The 21,559-nt window shown below is 32.7% G+C and overlaps 1 protein-coding gene across 2 annotated transcripts in view; it reads left to right on the top strand.

The window, feature by feature from the left end:
* Positions 1–3,096: 3,096 nt before the first annotated feature.
* The window catches only part of LOC119601861, a 181,246-nt gene continuing 162,783 nt past the window's right edge, over positions 3,097–21,559 (top strand). For both annotated transcript variants that reach the window (XM_037953082.1, XM_037953079.1), the window contains exon 1: positions 3,097–3,587. The gene's annotated coding sequence lies outside the window, so the exon portion shown is untranslated. The remainder of the gene's footprint in view (positions 3,588–21,559) is intronic.

The raw sequence follows: 21,559 nt of genomic DNA, 5'->3' as shown, positions 1-21,559 counted from the left end.
TAGTCTTGTCTATAATCTGGTCTAGACTCTAGTCTATAGTCTAGTCTAGTCTAGTCTTAGTCTAGTGTATGGTCTAGTGTATGGTCTAGTCTATAATCTATAATCTAGCCTATAGTCTAGCCTATAGTCTAGTCTATAGTCTAGTCTATAGTATAGTCTATAGTCTAGTCTTTAGTCTAGTCTATAGTCTAGTCTATAGTCTAGAGTATAGTCTAGTCTATAGTCTAGTCTAGTCTAGTCTAGTCTATAGTCTAGTCTATAGTCTAGTCTATAGTCTAGTCTATAGTCTAGTCTATAGTCTAGTCTAGTCTAGTCTATAGTCTAGTCTATAGTCTAGTCTATAGTCTAGTCTATAGTCTAGTCTATAGTCTAGTCTATAGTCTAGTCTATAGTCTAGTCTATAGTCTAGTCTATAGTCTAGTCTATAGTCTAGTCTATAGTCTAGTCTATAGTCTAGTCTATAGTCTATCAGTCTAGTCTAGTCTAGTCTATAGTCTAGTCTATAGTCCTAGTCCTATCAGTCCTAGTCTATAGTCTAGTCTATGAGTCTAGCCTATAGTCTAGTCTATAGTCTAGTCTCTAGTCTAGTCTATAGTCTAGTCCTATAGTCTAGTCTATAGTCCTAGTCTATAGTCTAGTCTATAGTCCTAGTCTATAGTCCTATCTATAGTCTAGTCTATCGTCTAGTCCTATAGTCTAGTCTATAGTCCCTATAGTCTAGTCGATAGTCTAGTCTATAGTCTAGTCTATGTCCCTAGTCCTATAGTCTAGTCTATAGTCTAGCTATAGCCTCTAGTCCTATAGTCTAGTCTATAGTCTAGTCTATAGTCTAGTCTATAGTCTAGTCTATAGTCTAGTCTATAGTCTAGTCTATAGTCTAGTCTATAGTCTAGTCTATTAGTCTAGTCTATAGTCTAGTCTATAGTCTAGTCTATAGTCTAGTCTATAGTCTAGTCTATAGTCTAGTCTATAGTCTAGTCTATAGTCTAGTCCCTATAGTCTAGTCTATAGTTTAGTCTATAGTCTAGTCTATAGTCTAGTCTATAGTCTAGTATATAGTCTAGTCTATAGTCTAGTCTATAGTCTAGTCTATAGTCTAGTCTATAGTCTAGTCTATAGTCTAGTCTATAGTCTAGTCTATAGTCTAGTCTATAGTCTAGTCTATAGTCTAGTCTATAGTCTAGTCTATAGTCTAGTCTATAGTCTAGTCTATAGTCTAGTCTATAGTCTAGTCTATAGTCTAGTCTATAGTCTAGTCTATACTCTAGTTTATAGTCTAGTCTATAGTCTAGTCTAGTGTATTGACTAGTCTATAGTCTAGTTTATAGTCTAGTCTATAGTCTAGTCTATAGTCTAGTCTATATAGTCTAGTCTATAGTCTAGTCTATGGTCTAGTCTGTAGTCTAGTCTATAGTCTAGTCTATAGTCTAGTCTATAGTCTAGTCTATAGTATAGTCTATAGTCTAGTCTTTAGTCTAGTCTATAGTCTAGTCTATAGTCTAGAGTATAGTCTAGTCTAGTCTATAGTCTATAGTCTATAGTCTAGTCTATAGTCTAGTCTAGTGTATTGACTAGTCTATAGTCTAGTTTATAGTCTAGTCTATAGTCTAGACTAAAGTCTAGTCTATAGTCTAGACTAAAGTCTAGTCTATAGTCTAGTCTATAATCTAGCCTATAGTCTAGTCTATAGTCTAGTCTATAGTATAGTCTATAGTATAGTCTATAGTCTAGTCTATAGTCTAGTCTATAGTCTAGTCTATAGTCTAGTCTATAGTCTAGTCTATAGTCTAGTCTATAGTCTAGTCTATAGTCTAGTCTATAGTCTAGTCTATAGTCTAGTCTATAGTCTAGTCTATAGTCTAGTCTGTAGTCTAGTCTATAGTCTAGTCTATAGTCTAGTCTGTAGTCTAGTCTATAGTCTAGTCTATAGCCTAGTCTATAGTCTAGTCTATAGTCTAGTCTATAGTCTAGTCTATAGTCTAGTCTATAGTCTAGTCTATAGTCTAGTCTATAGTCTAGTCTATAGTCTAGTCTATAGTCTAGTCTATAGTCTAGTCTATAGTCTAGTCTATAGTCTAGTCTACAGTCTAGTCTATAGTCTAGTCTATAGTCTAGTCTATAGTCTAGTCTAGTCTAGTCTAGTCTATAGTCTACTATACATGTAGTATTGTCTAGCCTATAGTCCAGTTTTTAGTTTGAACTACAGTCTAGTCTAAATGAGTAAAAATAAAGTTTTCAAATACCTATAATTAAAATATTTCTTTAACAGTTTTGCTTAAAATCTGATTTTGAAGTAAAAAGCCTTATAAACTTAAGGCTTCACTAAAAAATATTGAATTCTCTTACCGTTTCATGTTCAAACAAAATCAGTTCTGTTAAAACAATAAAATGTAATTAATAAACATACATTTTTCTTATTACTTACTTACCTTTCATTATATTTGTTGTTGTTTGTTGTCGTTGCTTCCTTATTTTACAACAATAACACTATTATTTTTTTCACATTTTGCCGCCATATACTATTAAGCTCAATGCTTTTGCTTATTAAATTCTTCAAATAATTGTAATAACAACAACAATGCTTTATTAAAATATGTATACTCCCTCCTAAAAAAAACACTCTCTTTCTATCCACAACTCTCCATCAGTTTGTCTGCTTACGAATGGCCCTGTAAACAAAAAACCAATTGTATTAATATATTTGGCAAATTGCATTTTTTTGGTTTTGAAAATTTTCTCACACTTTTTCATTATTTTCAAAAACACTTTTTAGTTATATTTTTGTATATAAAAATAAATTAACATTTTCTTAATAATGTACAACAAAAATATTTTAATATAAACAATTAATTAACCCGTTAGATCAATTTTAACAGGAGTAATAACACAAAACAACCGAGCATTAAAGAAATTGTAAGAAAACTAAAACAAAAGAAATAGAACAAAAGCATCACTTGTTGCAGCTATTGATGCTGTTGTTATTGTTATTATTTACTCTCTAAGTGGTAGAGTAATAATAACAACAAAAACAATCTCAAATACTAATGTCATTTGTTCCTTTAGTTATTTGTCTTCTTCTTTAGTTTTCTACAAATTTCTAAAGTGTTCGGTTGTTTAATGTTAATAGTGCCCCTTTAAATTAATCTAACGCGTTAATTAATTGTTTATGTTAAAATATTTTTGTTTAATATTATTAAGAAAATGTTAATTTATATTTGTATATAAAAATATTAATGAAAAGTGTTTTTGAAATTAGTGAAAAAAGCATTAGAAAATTTGCAAAACCAAAAAAGCAGAATTTGCCAAATATATTCATGCAATTGTCGCCGTTTTTTGTTTCCATGGCCCTTCGTAAGCCGGCAAACAGTGGGAGAGTTATGGACAGAAAGAGAGTGTTGTTTAGTGACAGTGCAAGAGGGGCTAAAGCATTAATATTATGTTGTTGTTATTACAAATTTTTGAAGAATTTAATAAAAAGCAAAATCATTTAGCTTAATAGAATATGGCGGCAAAATGTGAGAAAAAAAGTAGTAGTGTTTTTGCTGTAAAATAAGGAAGCAACGACAACGACTACAACAATGATTGAGGTAAGTTATTAGAAATAAGTTTGTACATTAATTAATTTTTATAATTTTAACAAAATACATATTCTGACTTACACAGTGATGGGTAGTTGAGTAGCATGTACTTTTTGTAAGAATATAAAGAGGGTAGAGTTAGGGTTCAGTTAGTTTCTACGTCTCGCAGCGTGATGAATTCAGTTGATTCATTTTTGGCTTACGTAAACCAGTGTAAGTAGTTAGCTGGACCGTGAGGTTGCCGTTACGTTGTTGTATAAAAAACAACACGGAACGGAACGTAGAAACTAATTCTTGCTTTACATATAGGACGACAGTAATTCAGATTTTTTATGAGGACTATAGACTAGACTATAGGATAGACTATAGACTAGACTATAGACTAGACTATAGACTAGACTATAGGCTAGACTAGACTAGACTATAGACTAGACTATAGACTAGACTATAGACTAGACTATAGACTAGACTATAGACTAGACTATAGACTAGACTATAGACTAGACTATAGACTAGACTATAGACTAGACTATAGACTAGACTATAGACTAGACTATAGACTAGACTATAGACTAGACTAGACTAGACTATAGACTAGACTATAGACTAGAATAGACTAGACTATAACTAGACTAGACTATAGACTAGACTATAGACTAGACTACACTATAGACTAGACTAGACTATAGACTAAACTATAGACTAGACTATAGACTAGACTATAGACTAGACTATAGACTAGACTATAGACTAGACTATAGACTAGACTATAGGCTAGACTATAGACTAGACTATAGACTAGACTATAGGCTAGACTATAGACTAGACTATAGACTAGACTATAGACTAGACTATAGACTAGACTATAGACTAGACTATAGACTAGACTATAGACTAGACTATAGACTAGACTATAGACTAGACTATAGACTAGACTATAGACTAGACTATAGACTAGACTATAGACTAGACTATAGACTAGACTATAGACTAGACTATAGACTAGACTATAGACTAGACTATAGACTAGACTATAGACTAGACTATAGACTAGACTATAGACTAGACTATAGACTAGACTATAGACTAGACTATAGACTAGACTATAGACTAGACTATAGACTAGACTATAGACTAGACTATAGACTAGACTATAGACTAGACTATAGACTAGACTATAGACTAGACTATAGACTAGACTATAGACTAGACTATAGACTAGACTATAGACTAGACTATAGACTAGACTATAGACTAGACTATAGACTAGACTATAGACTAGACTATAGACTAGACTATAGACTAGACTATAGACTAGACTATAGACTAGACTATAGACTAGACTATAGACTAGACTATAGACTAGACTATAGACTAGACTATAGACTAGACTATAGACTAGACTATAGACTAGACTATAGACTAGACTATAGACTAGACTATAGACTAGACTATAGACTAGACTATAGACTAGACTATAGACTAGACTATAGACTAGACTATAGACTAGACTATGGACTAGACTATAGACTAGACTATAGACTAGACTATAGACTAGACTATAAACTAGACTATAGACTAGACTATAGACTGGACTATAGACTAGACTATAGACTAGACGATAGACTGGATTATAGACTAGACTATAGACTAGAATATAGACTATAGACTAGACTATAGACTATATACTAGACTATAGTCTAGACTATAGACTAGACTATAGACTAGACTATAGACTAGACTAAAGACTAGACTATAGAATAGAATATAGAATAGAATATGGAATAGAATGTAGTTTAGGCTATAGTTTAGAATATAGAATAGAATATAGACTAGACTGTAGTTTAGGCTATAGACTAGACAATAGACTAGACTATAGACTAGATTATAGACTAGACTATACACTAGACTATAGACTAGACTATAGACTAGACTATAGACTAGACTATGGCCTAGACTATAAACTATACTTCAGAGTAGACTATCGACTAGATTATAGACTAGACTATATCGATAATGTGTTATTAGCTCAATTTCTAGCACAAATCCATTTTATGAAAAACTTAACGGTTCTTACGAAAGTTCAGGAAAATTGTCTACTTTTGTCTTTGAAAAATCACCTGCTGCTCTCTTTTCTTTAAATCTAATAATAAGTTTTTAATTACTCCATAAAAATTATTAAAAATTCTTTTCTTACACCTAATTTATAAATAAAGAAATAAACTACAAGTAACACAAATTACCCACCGTATAATTAGAGAAATTCATCTGTTTTTTATTACGTTTATAACTATGAAAGTCAGTGTAAAAATTCTCATGCAGTTGACCTAAATTTGTTACACAAAATGTTAATTTTGATTTAAAACTACGAAAACTACTTTTATTTTTATAGGTCTCCTCTTAAAACAAAGTTAATAAATATTTTAATAATATCTAAACAAACGGTGCTTTAATAAAAACTGCATTACTTAGCTTAAATAAATAAATATAAGAAAATATAAGAATGATTAGGTGGCTGAACTTAAGACCTATAGGTAGATTACCAGCAAAATTGTATAGGTAATGATTTTGTTTAAACAAAAAAGAAACATTAATCATGCTGTGTTTGAACAAAATTGTTTAATTTTTGAAAAATGATTTGCGTTTTTTGGAGTCGTTTTTGTTTTAGGCTTTAAGCTCCAGAAATTAGTTATTAAATAGCTTAAGTACTTTTTGATACTGTTAACATTCGTTATAGCTTTTAGGTTAATTATAGAACTAATTTGGTTCAAACTTCAGAAATGTTTTCAAAACAGGTTTTTGTGTTAAAATTAAGTTTATTTCCTGAGGAATGTGTATTATAAGGGTCAAAAGCTATAGAACTTATTTTAGCATAATTCAATAGCCTACAGACAGTGTTGCCAGACAAGACTATAGTCTGGACTATAGACTAGACTATAGACTAGACCATAGACTAGACTATAGACTAGACTATAGACTAGACTATAGACTAGACTATAGACTAGACTATAGACTAGACTATAGACTAGACTATAGGCTAGACTATAGACTAAACTATAGACTAAACTATAGACTAGACTATAGACTAGACTATAGACTAGACTATAGACTAGACTATAGACTAGACTATAGACTAGACTATAGACTAGACTATAGACTAGACTATAGACTAGACTATAGACTAGACTAGACTAGACTATAGACTAGACTATAGACTAGACTATAGACTAGACTATAGACTAGACTATAGACTAGACTATAGACTAGACTATAGACTAGACTATAGACTAGACTATAGACTAGACTATAGACTAGACCATAGACTAGACTATAGACTAGACCATAGACTAGACTATAGACTAGACTATAGACTAGACTATAGACTAGACTATAGACTAGACTATAGACTAGACTATAGACTAGACTATAGACTAGACTATAGACTAGACTATAGACTAGACTATAGACTAGACTATAGACTAGACTATAGACTAGACTATAGACTAGACTATAGACTAGACTATAGACTAGACTATAGACTAGACTATAGACTAGACTATAGACTAGACTATAGACTAGACTATAGACTAGACTATAGACTAGACTATAGACTAGACTATAGACTAGACTATAGACTAGACTATAGACTAGACTATAGACTAGACTATAGACTAGACTATAGACTAGACTATAGACTAGACTATAGACTAGACTATAGACTAGACTATAGACTAGACTATAGACTAGACTATAGACTAGACTATAGACTAGACTATAGACTAGACTATAGACTAGACTATAGACTAGACTATAGACTAGACTATAGACTAGACTATAGACTAGACTATAGACTAGACTATAGACTAGACTATAGACTAGACTATAGACTAGACTATAGACTAGACTATAGACTAGACTATAGACTAGACTAGACTATTGACTAGACTATAGACTAGACTATTGACTAGACTATAGACTAGACTATAGACTAGACTATAGACTATACACTAGACTATAGACTAGACTATAGACTAGACTATAGACTAAACTATAGACTAGACTATAGACTAGACTATAGACTAGACTATAGACTAGACTATAGACTAGACTATAGACTAGACTATAGACTAGACTATAGACTAGACTATAGACTAGACTATAGACTAGACTATAGACTAGACTATAGACTAGACTATAGACTAGACTATAGACTAGACTATAGACTAGACTATAGACTAGACTATAGACTAGACTATAGACTAGACTATAGACTAGACTATAGACTGGACTATAGACTAGACTATAGACTAGACTATAGACTAGTCTATAGACTAGACTATAGACTAGACTATAGACTAGACTATAGACTAGACTATAAACTAGACTATAGACTAGACTATAGACTAGACTATAGACTAGACTATAGACTAGACTATAGACTAGACTATAGACTAGACTATAGACTAGACTATAGACTAGACTATAGACTAGACTATAGACTAGACTATAGACTAGACTATAGACTAGACTAGACTAGACTATAGACTAGACTATAGACTAGACTATAGACTAGACTATAGACTAGACTATAGACTAGACTATAGACTAGATTAGAGACTAGACTATAGACAACGTTATAGGCTAGACTATAGATTAGGTTATAGACTAGACTATACTATTCTATAGAATAGACCGATTTCCCTGAAAGGATTTAATTCAAATTGATTGTTCTCTACAATCTCCAGCGAGATCCGTAAAGACATTTTATAAAATTATTCAAGTAATCTGTGGTCTGCAAAAGTGCAAATTATTGCTACTTGTGTTATATATTATTTATGCTTAAAATGAGTGATATTTACTTGCTAAGTACTACACATAAATCATGTTTATCTCAGTCAGCAAAAAAAATAATGCAAACTGGCAAAATATGGTTTGCAGCCATACTTAGTTAGACTTACACTAAGATAAACGTTAATAATGGCATTAACAGGCCGGTATCATTTAATCAATATTTTCAAGAATGTTAAATGGAGTAGACAACTGAGAAAAGTTACAGAAAGACAACTACTTAAAGTTGTAGCAAACTAGCAATAGTTGGTGGCACACTAACAGAACTTTTGCAAGTCTTAAGCTTTTAGTTTTTTGGTAATATTACCCTTTTTTCTCTTCCAGTGTGCCTGGGTTTAAAGTCATAAATTTCTTTCTCCTTTAAGCCAAATACCTTTAGAAGACATCATTACCTAATCATGGGTGTTAGTTTTCCAACTGCCACTATTATGCCTTGTTAACCGTCTGTTTTCTATATGCAAATCGTGTCGCAAATCTTTTTGCCACCACCATACATCATCATTTTCTTAGTTTGTCTTTTATGGCCTTAATATCTTTGCCTGCATATCTCCTGTACTGCTGCTACTAAAAGGCTTTTAAGACCAAATGCTGCTTTGTTAAACATCAATAGTTTTCCAATAGCATTTCTACCCGCAGCTTGTTAATTTAACATTGTATAGTTGCTTAAAGAGAAAAACTATTGATCGATCATAATGTTGTAGGAATTTATGTTTTATTCAATATTTATGCCGCTTAAATAGACACAAGAATACACTTTAGGTAAAAATCTATTAGAAATGGAAGTTGATTTAATAGGGATTTACATGGACTCAATTGGAAGATAGTATGAAACAAAATGAAATATAGTCCAACTATTATTTTTTTATAATAAAGCTCAGTCTATTATCAGACTAAATCTGGTTTATTCTCAAGTACAAAGTCAAAAATTTGCTCGCAACTAGTTAAGGATTACTTCAGGAATAGACAGAGAGGCACACGGACATGTGAATGTGCGAGAGCAATAGAGTTGCAAGAGACAAAGAGAAAGAGAGCGAGAGCTCTTTGCCTCAATCTATAAAACTCTAGTCTATAAAGTAGTCTATGATCTAGTCTTTAGTTTAATCTATAGTCTAGCCTTAAGTATAGTCCATAGTGCACTCTATAGTCTAGTCTATAGTCTAGTCCATAGTCTAGTCTATAGTCCAGTCTATAGTCTAGTTTATAGTCTAGTCTATAGTCTAGTCTATAGTCTAGTATATAGTCTAGTATATAGTCTAGTCTATAGTCTAGTCTATAGTCTAGTCTATAGTCTAGTCTATAGTCTAGTCTATAGTCTAGTCTATAGTCTAGTCTATAGTCTAGTCTATAGTCTAGTCTATAGTCTAGTCTATAGTCTAGTCTATAGTCTAGTCTATAGTCTAGTCCATAGTCTAGTCTATAGTCTAGTCTATAGTCTAGTCTATAGTCTAGTATATAGTCCAGTCTATAGTCTAGTCTATAGTCTAGTCTATAGTCTAGTCTATAGTCTAGTCCATAGTCTAGTCTATAGTCTAGTCTATAGTCTAGTCTATAGTCTAGTCTATAGTCTAGTCCATAGTCTAGTCTATAGTCTAGTCTATAGTCTAGTCTATAGTCTAGTATATAGTCTAGTCTATAGTCTAGTCTATAGTCTAGTCTATAGTCTAGTCTATAGTCTAGTCTATAGTCTAGTCTATAGTCTAGTCTATAGTCTAGTCTATAGTCTAGTCTATAGTCTAGTCTATAGTCTAGTCTATAGTCTAGTCTATAGTCTAGTCTATAGTCTAGTCTATAGTCTAGTCTATAGTCTAGTCTATAGTCTAGTCTATAGTCTAGTCTATAGTCTGGTCGATAGTGAATTTTATTTTGGACTACATTCTAATCTATAGTTTAATCTACATTCTAGTCTATAGTTTAGTTTTCTGCTAAAATCCAAATATAGTTTGCTTTGTATTATTCCAAATTATCCATTTGTTAATCATTAACAACATGATTGTTAAAATTATTTCTAAAGAATTTTTTAATTTCTTTAAACAAAATTCTTAATTTTCTTGTAATTGTTCTATAAAATTGGCCATTTTTCTCTAACATTCTATTCTTTTTGTTTTACAAAATAATTGTTATTGAATTGGAATTGGAATTGGAAAAAATAAAATTTTCAAGCGATTTCTCTTAAGAATTTCCCACCAAATGTCATGGCATCTATTTCTTTTGTCGTTCTTTTGCAATTGCAACTATTTTCCTTTACAACTTCTACATCTAACGATTATTTGCTGCAAACGAACAAAAACCAAAATAACAACAACGCCTAACATTGACACCAAAACTCCAAAATAAGAAGAAAATAATTGACCAGAATCAAATAGAATATTGTGGCACACACAATGGACCAAAATAGTAATAAATACGAATAGAGACAGACATACAGACGGGCGACTAATGTATGTGTGTGTGTGTGTCTAAAGCCATGATGCCAGTACAACCTATCAACTGTAAACACACTGACCCACAAAACTGCCAATACTTGGACATACACAAACATATACGGCTCCATGCTCAAAACGATAGATAACCAATTGAGGAAATCAGGAAAAGAATCAAAAAAAATCTAGAGAAAACTTCACGAGGAATGACTGAACAGCAAAAAAAAATTATAAAATTCTACCATAACTTTTGAAATTAATTGTACGTAGTATTTTATATTGTTGGGAAACAAGTTTTTGCTTGTCATTGCTTAAGATTTCTTTTTGGCCAAATCAATTGGCTAATGTGTAGGAGCCTAAAATGTGTAAATGTCCAGGCATAAGGTGTCAATGCGTTTTCAATGATAAAAGCCAAAAGGGAAGCCTGCTTGAGAAATAACTAACGCTTTAGGAACAACACTGAATAATAAGATCCAATGATGATCAATTACGAAAACTTTTGCCATGAAGTGAACTAGAACAGAACTAGAACAGAACTAAAACAGAACTAGAACAGAACTAGAACGAACTAGAACAGAACTAGAACAGAACTGGAACAGAACTAGAACAGAACTAGACAGAACTAGAACAAAACTAGAACAGAACAGAATAGAACAGAACTAGAACAGAACTAGAACAGAACTAGAAACAGAACTAGAACAGAACTAGAACAGAACTAGAACAGAACTAGAACAGAACTAGAACAGAACTAGAACGAACTAGAACAGAACTAGAACAGAACTAGAAGAGAACTAGAAAAGAACTAGAACAGAATTAGAACAGAAGTAGAAGAGAACTAGAACAGAACTGGTACAGAACTAGAACAGAACTAGAACAAAACTAGAACAGAACTAGAACAGAACTAGAACAGAACTAGAACAGAACTAGAACAGAACTAGAACAGAACTAGAACAGAACAAGAACAGAATTAGAACAGAACTAGAACAGAACTAGAACAGAACTAGAACAGAACTAGAACAGAACTAGAACAGAACTAGAACAGAACTAGAACAGAACTAGAACAGAACTAGAACAGAACTAGAACAGAACTAGAACAGAACTAGAACAGAACTAGAAACAGAACTAGAACAGAATTAGAACAGAAGTAGAAGAGAACTAGAACAGAACTGGTACAGAACTAGAACAGAACTAGAACAAAACTAGAACAGAACTAGAACAGAACTAGAACAGAACTAGAACAGAACTAGAACAGAACTAGAACAGAACTAGAACAGAACTAGAACAGAACTAGAACAGAACTAGAACAGAACTAGAACAGAACTAGAACAGAACTAGAACAGAACTAGAACAGAACTAGAACAGAACTAGAACAGAACTAGAACAGAACTAGAACAGAACTAGAACAGAACTAGAACAGAACTAGAACCGAACTAGAACAGAACTAGAACAGAACTAGAACAGAACTAGAACAGAACTAGAACAGAACTAGAACAGAACTAGAACAGAACTAGAACAGAACTAGAACAGAACTAGAACAGAACTAGAACAGAACTAGAACAGAACTAGAACAGAACTAGAACAGAACTAGAACAGAATTAGAACAGAACTAGAACACAACTAGAACAGAACTAGAACAGAACTAGAACAGAACTAGAACACAACTAGAACAGAACTAGAACAGAACTAGAACAGAACTAGAACAGAACTAGAACAGAACTAGAACAGAACTAGAACAGAACTAGAAAGAACTAGAACAGAACTAGAACAGAACTAGAACAGAACTAGAACAGAACTAGAACAGAACTAGAACAGAACTAGAACAGAACTAGAACAGAACTAGAACAGAACTAGAACAGAACTAGAACAGAACTAGAACAGAACTAGAACAGAACTAGAACAGAACTAGAACAGAACTAGAACAGAACTAGAACAGAACTAGAACAGAACTAGAACAGAACTAGAACAGAACTAGAACAGAACTAGAACAGAACTAGAACTAAACTAGAACTGAACTAGAACAGAACAGAACAGAACTAGAACAGAACTAGAACAGAACTAGAACAGAACTAGAACAGAACTAGAACAGAACTAGAACTAGAACAGAACTAGAACAGAACTAGAACAGAATTAGGACAGAACTAGAACACAACTAGAACAGAACTAGAACAGAACTAGAACAGAACTAGAACAGAACTAGAACAGAACTAGAACAGAACTAGAACAGAACTAGAACAGAACTAGAACAGAACTAGAACAGAACTAGAACAGAACTAGAACAGAACTAGAACAGAACTAGAACAGAACTAGAACAGAACTAGAACAGAACTAGAACAGAACTAGAACAGAACTAGAGCAGAATTAGAGCAGAACTAGAGCAGAACTAGAACAGAACTAGAACAGAACTAGAACTGAACTAGAACTGAACTAGAAAACTAGAACTGAACTAGAACTGAACTAGAACAGAACTAGAACAGAACTAGAACAGAACTAGAACAGAACTAGAAAGACTAAACAGAACTAGAACAGAACTAGAACAGAACTAGAACAGAACTAGAACAGAACTAGAACAGAACTAGAACAGAACTAGAACAAAACTAGAACGGAACTAGAACAGAACTAGAACAGAACTAGAACAGAACTAGAACAGAACTAGAACAGAACTAGAACAGAACTAGAACAGAACTAGAACAGAACTAGAACAGAACTAGAACAGAACTAGAACAGAACTAGAACAGAACTAGAACAGAACTAGAACAGAACTAGAACAGAACTAGAACAGAACTAGAACAGAACTAGAACAGAACTAGAACAGAACTAGAACAGAACCAGAACAGAACAGAACTAGAACAGAACTAGAACAGAACTAGAACAGAACTAGAACAGAACTAGAACAGAACTAGAACAGAACTAGAACAGAACTAGAACAGAACTAGAACAGAACTAGAACAGAACTAGAACAGAACTAGAACAGAACTAGAACAGAACTAGAACAGAACCAGAACAGAACAGAACTAGAACAGAACTAGAACAGAACTAGAACAGAACTAGAACAGAACTAGAACAGAACTAGAACAGAACTAGAACAGAACTAGAACAGAACTAGAACAGAACAAGAACAGAACTAGAACAGAACTAGAACAGAACTAGAACAGAACTAGAACAGAACTAGAACAGAACTAGAACAGAACTAGAACAGAACTAGAACAGAACTAGAACAGAACTAGAACAGAACTAGAACAGAACTAGAACAGAACTAGAACAGAACTAGAACAGAACTAGAACAGAACTAGAACAGAACTAGAACAGAACTAGAACAGAACTAGAACAGAACTAGAACAGAACTAGAACAAACTAGAACAGAACTAGAACAGAACTAGAACAGAACTAGAACAGAACTAGAACAGAACTAGAACAGAACTAGAACAGAACTAGAACAGAACTAGAACAGAACTAGAACAGAACTAGAACAGAACTAGAACAGAACTAGAACAGAACTAGAACAGAACCAGAACAGAACAGAACTAGAACAGAACTAGAACAGAACTAGAACAGAACTAGAACAGAACTAACAGAACTAGAACAGAACTAAACAGAACTAGAACAGAACTAGAACAGAACAGAACAGAACTAGAACAGAACTAGAACAGAACTAGAACAGAACTAGAACAGAACTAGAACAGAACTAGAACAGAACTAGAACAGAACTAGAACAGAACTAGAACAGAACTAGAACAGAACTAGAACAGAACTAGAACAGAACTAGAACAGAACTAGAACAGAACTAGAACAGAACTAGAACAGAACTAGAACAGACTAGAACAGAACTAGAACAGAACTAGAACAGAACTAGAACAGAACTAGAACAGAACTAGAACAGAACTAGAACAGAACTAGAACAGAACTAGAACAGAACTAGAACAGAACTAGAACAGAACTAGAACAGAACTAGAACAGAACTAGAACAGAACTAGAACAGAACTAGAACAGAACTAGAACAGAACTAGAACAGAACTAGAACAGAACTAGAACAGAACTAGAACAGAACTAGAACAGAACTAGAACAGAACTAGAACAGAACTAGAACAGAACTAGAACAGAACTAGAACAGAACTAGAACAGAACTAGAACAGAACTGAACAAACTAGAACGGAACTAGAACAGAACTAGAACAAACTAGAACTGAACTAGAACTGAACAGAACTAGAACAAAACTAGAACTGAACTAGAACTGAACTAGAACTGAACTAGAACTGAACTAGAACTGAACTAGAACTGAACTAGAACTGAACTAGAACTGAACTAGAACTGAACTAGAACTGAACTAGAACTGAACTAGAACTGAACTAGAACTGAACTAGAACTGAACTAGAACTGAACTAGAACTGAACTAGAACTGAACTAGAACTGAACTAGAACTGAACTAGAACTGAACTAGAACTGAACTAGAACTGAACTAGAACTGAACTAGAACTGAACTAGAACTGAACTAGAACTGAACTAGAACTAAACTAGAACTGAACTAGAACTGAACTGAACTGGAACTTAACTAGAACTGAACTGAACTGGAACTTAACTAGAACTTTACTAGAACTGATGTTAATTAGAATTGAAATGAATATATAGTTCACAGCTATTGTTAAGCTTTCTTAAACTCGTCTTCTTATCACCTTAAAAGTTTAACAATTTATCACCACTTACTATAAAAATCGTTAACATACCGATTCCTACAACAACAATATTTAAATGTCATCACTGTGGGTAATAAAATAAAACTACAAATTTTGTAATAAATATTTCTAACAACAAACATTGGCAACATTTCTAGTAAAAATAATTTCCGAAAAATTTCTTTACTTTACCCAAAGAATCTATTCTAATCTTTCTTAAACATCATCATTTTCAATGTTCTTTCTTTGTAACTACAATTGACATTAAAATATTTTTAGTTTAATTCATTTAACAGGAAAAAACGAATTACACACTTCACATTAAACCAAAAACCCACAATTTTCTAAACAGCAGGCAGCAATTTGCAGCAGTCAGCATAAAAAGTCTCTTTCGCTAGCAATGCTGCAGTGACAATAATAACAATTTCCTTATTTTTGTTAAAGTCAAATTCTACAATATTTTTTCTGAAATTTTTAGCAACCTCTTGTCTTTTAAGAACATCAAATGCATTTTGGTTTAAATAAAGATATTTAAGCCATTTAAAGTTAAATGTTTGTCAGTCACAATTTACAGGCAAAATTGCTAGCATACTGCTGCTATGCTAGAAGAATAAAATTTTAGACAAACATACGTACATGTGTATGTATGTATTTACAATCATACTTACAACAATAGTCATTCATGGACTTTACAAGTTATTCATTGAGATTTAAGAATGAAGGGAGGGATAGGAAATCCACGAAAGGGAAGTATTCTAGAAATCTACATGAAGGCAGATAACTAGAAACCGTACTAGACCAGCTAAACATAACTAGAACAGAACTAGAACATAACTAGAACAGAACTAGAACAGAACTAGAACAGAAACTAGAACAGAACTAGAACGAACTAGAACAGAACTAGAACAGAACTAGAACAGAACTAGAATAGAACTAGAACAGAATAGAACAGAAATAGAACAGAAATAGAACAGAACTAGAACAAAACTAGAACAGAACTAGAACAGAACTAGAACAGAACTAGAACAGAACTAGAACAGAACTAGAACAGAACTAGAACAGACTAGAACAGAACTAACAGAACTAGAACAGAACTAGAACAGAACTAGAACAGAACTAGACAGAACTAGAACAGAACTAGAACAGAACTAGAACAGAACTAGAACAGAACTAGAACAGAACTAGAACAAACTAGAACAGAACTAGAACATACTAGAAACAAACTAGAACAGAACTAGAACAGAACTAGAACAGAACTAGAACAGAAATAGAACTGAACTAGAACAGAACTAGAACAGAACTAGAACAGAACTAGAACAGAACTAGAACAAACTAGAACAGAACTAGAACTAGAACAGAACTAAGAACAGAACTAGAACAGAACTAGACAGAACAGAACTACAGAACAGAACGAACAGAACTAGAACAGAACTAGAACAGACTAGAACAGAACTAGAACAGAACTAGAACAGAACTAGAACAGAACTAGAACAGAACTAGAACAGAACTAGAACAGAACTAGAAAGAATAGACAGAACTAGAACAGAACTTAGAACAGAACCTAGAACAGAACTAGAACAGAACTAGAACAGAACTAGAACAGAACTAGAACAGAACTAGAACAGAACTAGAACAGAACTAGAACAGAACTAGAACAGAACTAGAACAGAACTAGAACAGAACTAGAACAGAAACTAGAACAGAACTAGAACAGAACTAGAACAGAACTAGAACAGAACTAGAACAGAACTAGAACAGAACTAGAACAGAACTAGAACAGACTAGAACAGAACTAGAACAGAAACTAGAACAGAACTAGAACAGAACTAGAACAGAACTAGAACAGAACTCGAACAGAACTAGAACAGAACTAGAACAGAACTAGAACAGAACTAGAACAGAACTGGAACATAACTAGAATAGAACTAGAACAGAACTAGAACAGAACTAGAACAGAAATAGAACCAGAACTAGAACAGAACTGGAACATAACTAGAATAGAACTAGAACAGAACTAGAACCAGAACTAGAACAGAACTAGAACAGAACTAGAACAGAACTAGAACAGAACTAAAACAGAACTAAAACAGAACTAGAACAGAACTAGAACAGAACTAGAACAGAACTAGAACAGAACTAGAACAGAACTAGAACAGAACTAGAACAGAACTAGAACAGAACTAGAACTAGAACAGAACTAGAAAGAACTAGAACAGAACTAGAACAGAACTAGAACAGAACTAGAACAGAACTAGAACAGAACTAGAACAGAACTAGACAGAACTAGAACAGAACTAGAACAGAACTAGAACAGAACTAGAACAGAACTAGAACAGAACTAGAACAGAACTAGAACATAACTGGAACAGAAATAGAACTGGAACGGTTTCCTTCCCAGCTTCTTTTTAGTCAGTTCAATCAGTCAAATCTTTAGACTAAAGTTTCATAACGGCACAACGCTATAAAGAAAAATCAAGAAATTTTACATTATACTAACAGCAATAACAAGAGTAGGTCTTATTATTAATGTGAACACAGAAATATACTCTTTTTTTTCATACAACAATGCCCAGAGATTCTTTTAAACCATATTAAGACAGCAACAACAACATAATTTTCTTACTAGAGTACTGCTATCAGCAGTTTCAGACAACTGCTGCTCATAACTATGCCACACCATAAACGAACTACATATATGTATATGACTATTACTATTTTTTGTAGAGAGTTCATCTTCATTGTCAGCCGCAACTTACAATTGTTTTAAGTTGGGAAGTAAAAGAATAAAGATTTTTAAGCAGGGATGGGCAGAGGGAGAATGTGAAGCACTCTTACTAAGATATTTATGCTAAAATTAGATTGAGTGGGATTTGTTGAAGTAAGGAAGAAGAGAGTATGTTTTGAGTTGTACTAGTATATCTCTCTCCTTGCCGTGCACTGTTTTAAGTTAAGCAGTTAGTAGTTATGTGTTTAGTATTAAGTTAGCTAAAGATTTAAAGAGAGTGGGGGTGTTTTAAATGATATCTTTTCATTTGATTTGAAATGAATTTGAATTTGCATGTTTGTTTGTGTTTTCTGTTTGTTTCTATTGCCTTCATCTAAGATATCATTTCCTCTACGAATGGGTATGTAAACCCCATACGAAATTGATATTCTGTTGGCAAACATTTATGGTTTTATTTGGATTTTTTTTTGCAGTTTTTCTATAACATGCTACTGGTTTAGAATTTGCATTGCTTCTTTAACATCAGCTCTTTTATTTAATCAAAAAAGTAGAGGAAAAATATCTTATAGAAAGTAGCCGACTTTTGGCTGTAATATGCATTTGAACTGCTAATGTAAATTGAGTTTAGTATGGAATGTTTAAAGCATATAAATTTATGGTTGCAAAAGTTGACATTCTTTGAAACTAAAGACATGATTAAGGAATTTACTTAATAATAGCAAACCAAAAGGGGGAAAAATGCTAAAGTATCCAAAAATTTGGAATAAATTTGAACATTTGTTTTAAACATTTTAAACTTTAACTTTAAAACTATTTTAAACTTGCTTTAAAACACTTTTTTTTCCAAAAATTAGGTGAAATTTTCCTCACGTTTATGGGTTATTTATAACATGATGATATTAACTATTTTTTTAAAAAATCAAATAAATTATTTTAAACTAACTTAAATAAAATAAAGGTTAATAACATAATTTCAAGTTCAAATATTGGAAAAAACCTAAAAAACATTGTTTAAACTATAAATCTTCTAGAAAATCATTAAAAACAATCTGGTTTAAAACTCAACCTCATCCCACATTTTCCTTAAAACGCCTAAAGCTTTGAAAACTAGCTGAAACAAAGTATTTTTCTTATTAGATTTAAAGTGAAAAGATTACACTTAGTAAATGTTTAAAAACACATTTTTCTAAAATTAGTTTAACATATAGCAACATACCATAAGCTACAGCGAAAAAAATCAACTAAAAAGAAATAAAGCAATATTGTCATAAAATTGTGTTAAAGTAACAAACCAACAAAGTCATGAATTAGTTTTATTTAATTTTTTTTTCTTTATTCAACCTCCTTAAACTCGTGACCACATGAATTTAAAATTCGTAACAAAACAAAAAATTAATTCAACTCCCTCTTTTAAAAAAAAAAAAACGAAAATTAAATGAAACAAAGTCAATAAATATTTTTAAAAAACAAATAGGCAGTAGTATTAAACAACAAAAGGAGCTACAGAACTAGAACAGAACTAGAACAGAACTAGAACAGAACTAGAACAGAACTAGAACAGAACTAGAACAGAACAGAACTAGAACAGAACTAGAACAGAACTAGAACAGAACAGAACTAGAACAGAACTAGAACAGAACTAAAACAGAACTAGAACAGAAACTGAACAGAACTAGAACAGAACTAGAACAGAACTAGAACAGAACTAGAAACAGAACTAGAACAGAACTAGAACAGAACTAGAACAGAACTAGAACAGAACTAGAACAGAACTAGAACAGAACTAGAACAGAACTAGAACTAGAACAGAACTAGAACAGTAGAACAGAAATAGAACAGACTAAAACAGAACTAGAACAGAACTAGAACAGCACTAGAACAGAACTAGAACAGAACTAGAACAGAACTAGAACAGAACTAGAACAGAACTAGAACAGAACTAGAACTAGAACAGAACTAGCACTAGACAGAACTAGAACAGAACTAGAACAGAACTAGAACAGAACTAACAGAACTAGAACAGAACTAGAACAGAACTAGAACAGAACTAGAACAGAACTAGAACAGAACTAGAACTAGAACAGAACTAGAACAGAACTAGAACAGAACTAGAACAGAAACTAGAGCAGAAACTAGAACAGAACTAGAACAGAACTAGAACAGAACTAGAACAGAACTAGAACAGAACTAGAACAGAACTACAACAGAACTACAACAGAACTACAACAGAACTACAACAGAACTACAACATAACTACAACAGAACTACAACATAACTACAACATAACTACAACAGAACTACAACATAACTACAACAGAACTAGAACAGAACTACAACACAACTAGAACAGAACTAGAACAGAACAGAACAGAACAGAACTAGAACAGAACTAGAACAGAACTAGAACAGAACTAGAACAGAACTAGAACAGATCTAGAACAGAACTAGAACAGAACTACAACAGAACTACAACAGAACTACAACCGAACTACAACAGAACTAGAACAGAACTAGAACAGAACTAGAACAGAACTAGAACAGAACTAGAACAGAACTAGAACTAGAACAGAACTAGAACAGAACTAGAACAGAACTAGAACAGAACTAGAACAGAACTAGAACAGAACTAGAACAGAACTAGAACAGAACTAGAACAGAACTAGAACAGAACTAGAACAGAACTAGAACAGAACTAGAATAGAACTAGAACAGAACTAGAACAGAACTAGAACAGAACTAGAACAGAACTAGAACAGAACTAGAACAGAACTAGAACAGAACTAGAATAGAACTAGAACAGAACTACAACAGAACTACAACAGAACTACAACAGAACTACAACAGAACTACAACAGAACTACAACAGAACTACAACAGAACTACAACAGAACTACAACATAACTACAACAGAACTACAACAGAACTAGAACAGAACTACAACACAACTAGAACAGAACTAGAACAGAACTAGAACAGAACAGAACAGAACTAGAACAGAACTAGAACAGATCTAGAACAGAACTAGAACAGAACTACAACAGAACTACAACAGAACTACAACAGAACTACAACAGAACTACAACAGAACTAGAACAGAACTACAACACAACTAGAACAGAACTAGAACAGAACTAGAACAGAACTAGAACAGAACTAGAACAAAAGTAGAACAGAACTAGAACAGAACTAGAACAGAACTTGAACAGAACTAGAACAGAACAAGAACAGAACAAGAACAGAACAAGAACAGAACAAGAACAGAACAAGAACAGAACAAGAACTAGAACAGAACTAACAGAACTAGAACTAGAACAGAACTAG

This window comes from Lucilia sericata, unplaced genomic scaffold, assembly GCF_015586225.1.
Source record: "Lucilia sericata isolate MDLA Ls3-8-SP2 unplaced genomic scaffold, ASM1558622v1 Contig000194F_arrow, whole genome shotgun sequence".
Lineage (NCBI taxonomy): Eukaryota > Metazoa > Arthropoda > Insecta > Diptera > Calliphoridae > Lucilia > Lucilia sericata.
Note: the sequence above shows the minus strand (reverse complement) of the source record. Positions and strands in the feature narration are given on the sequence as shown.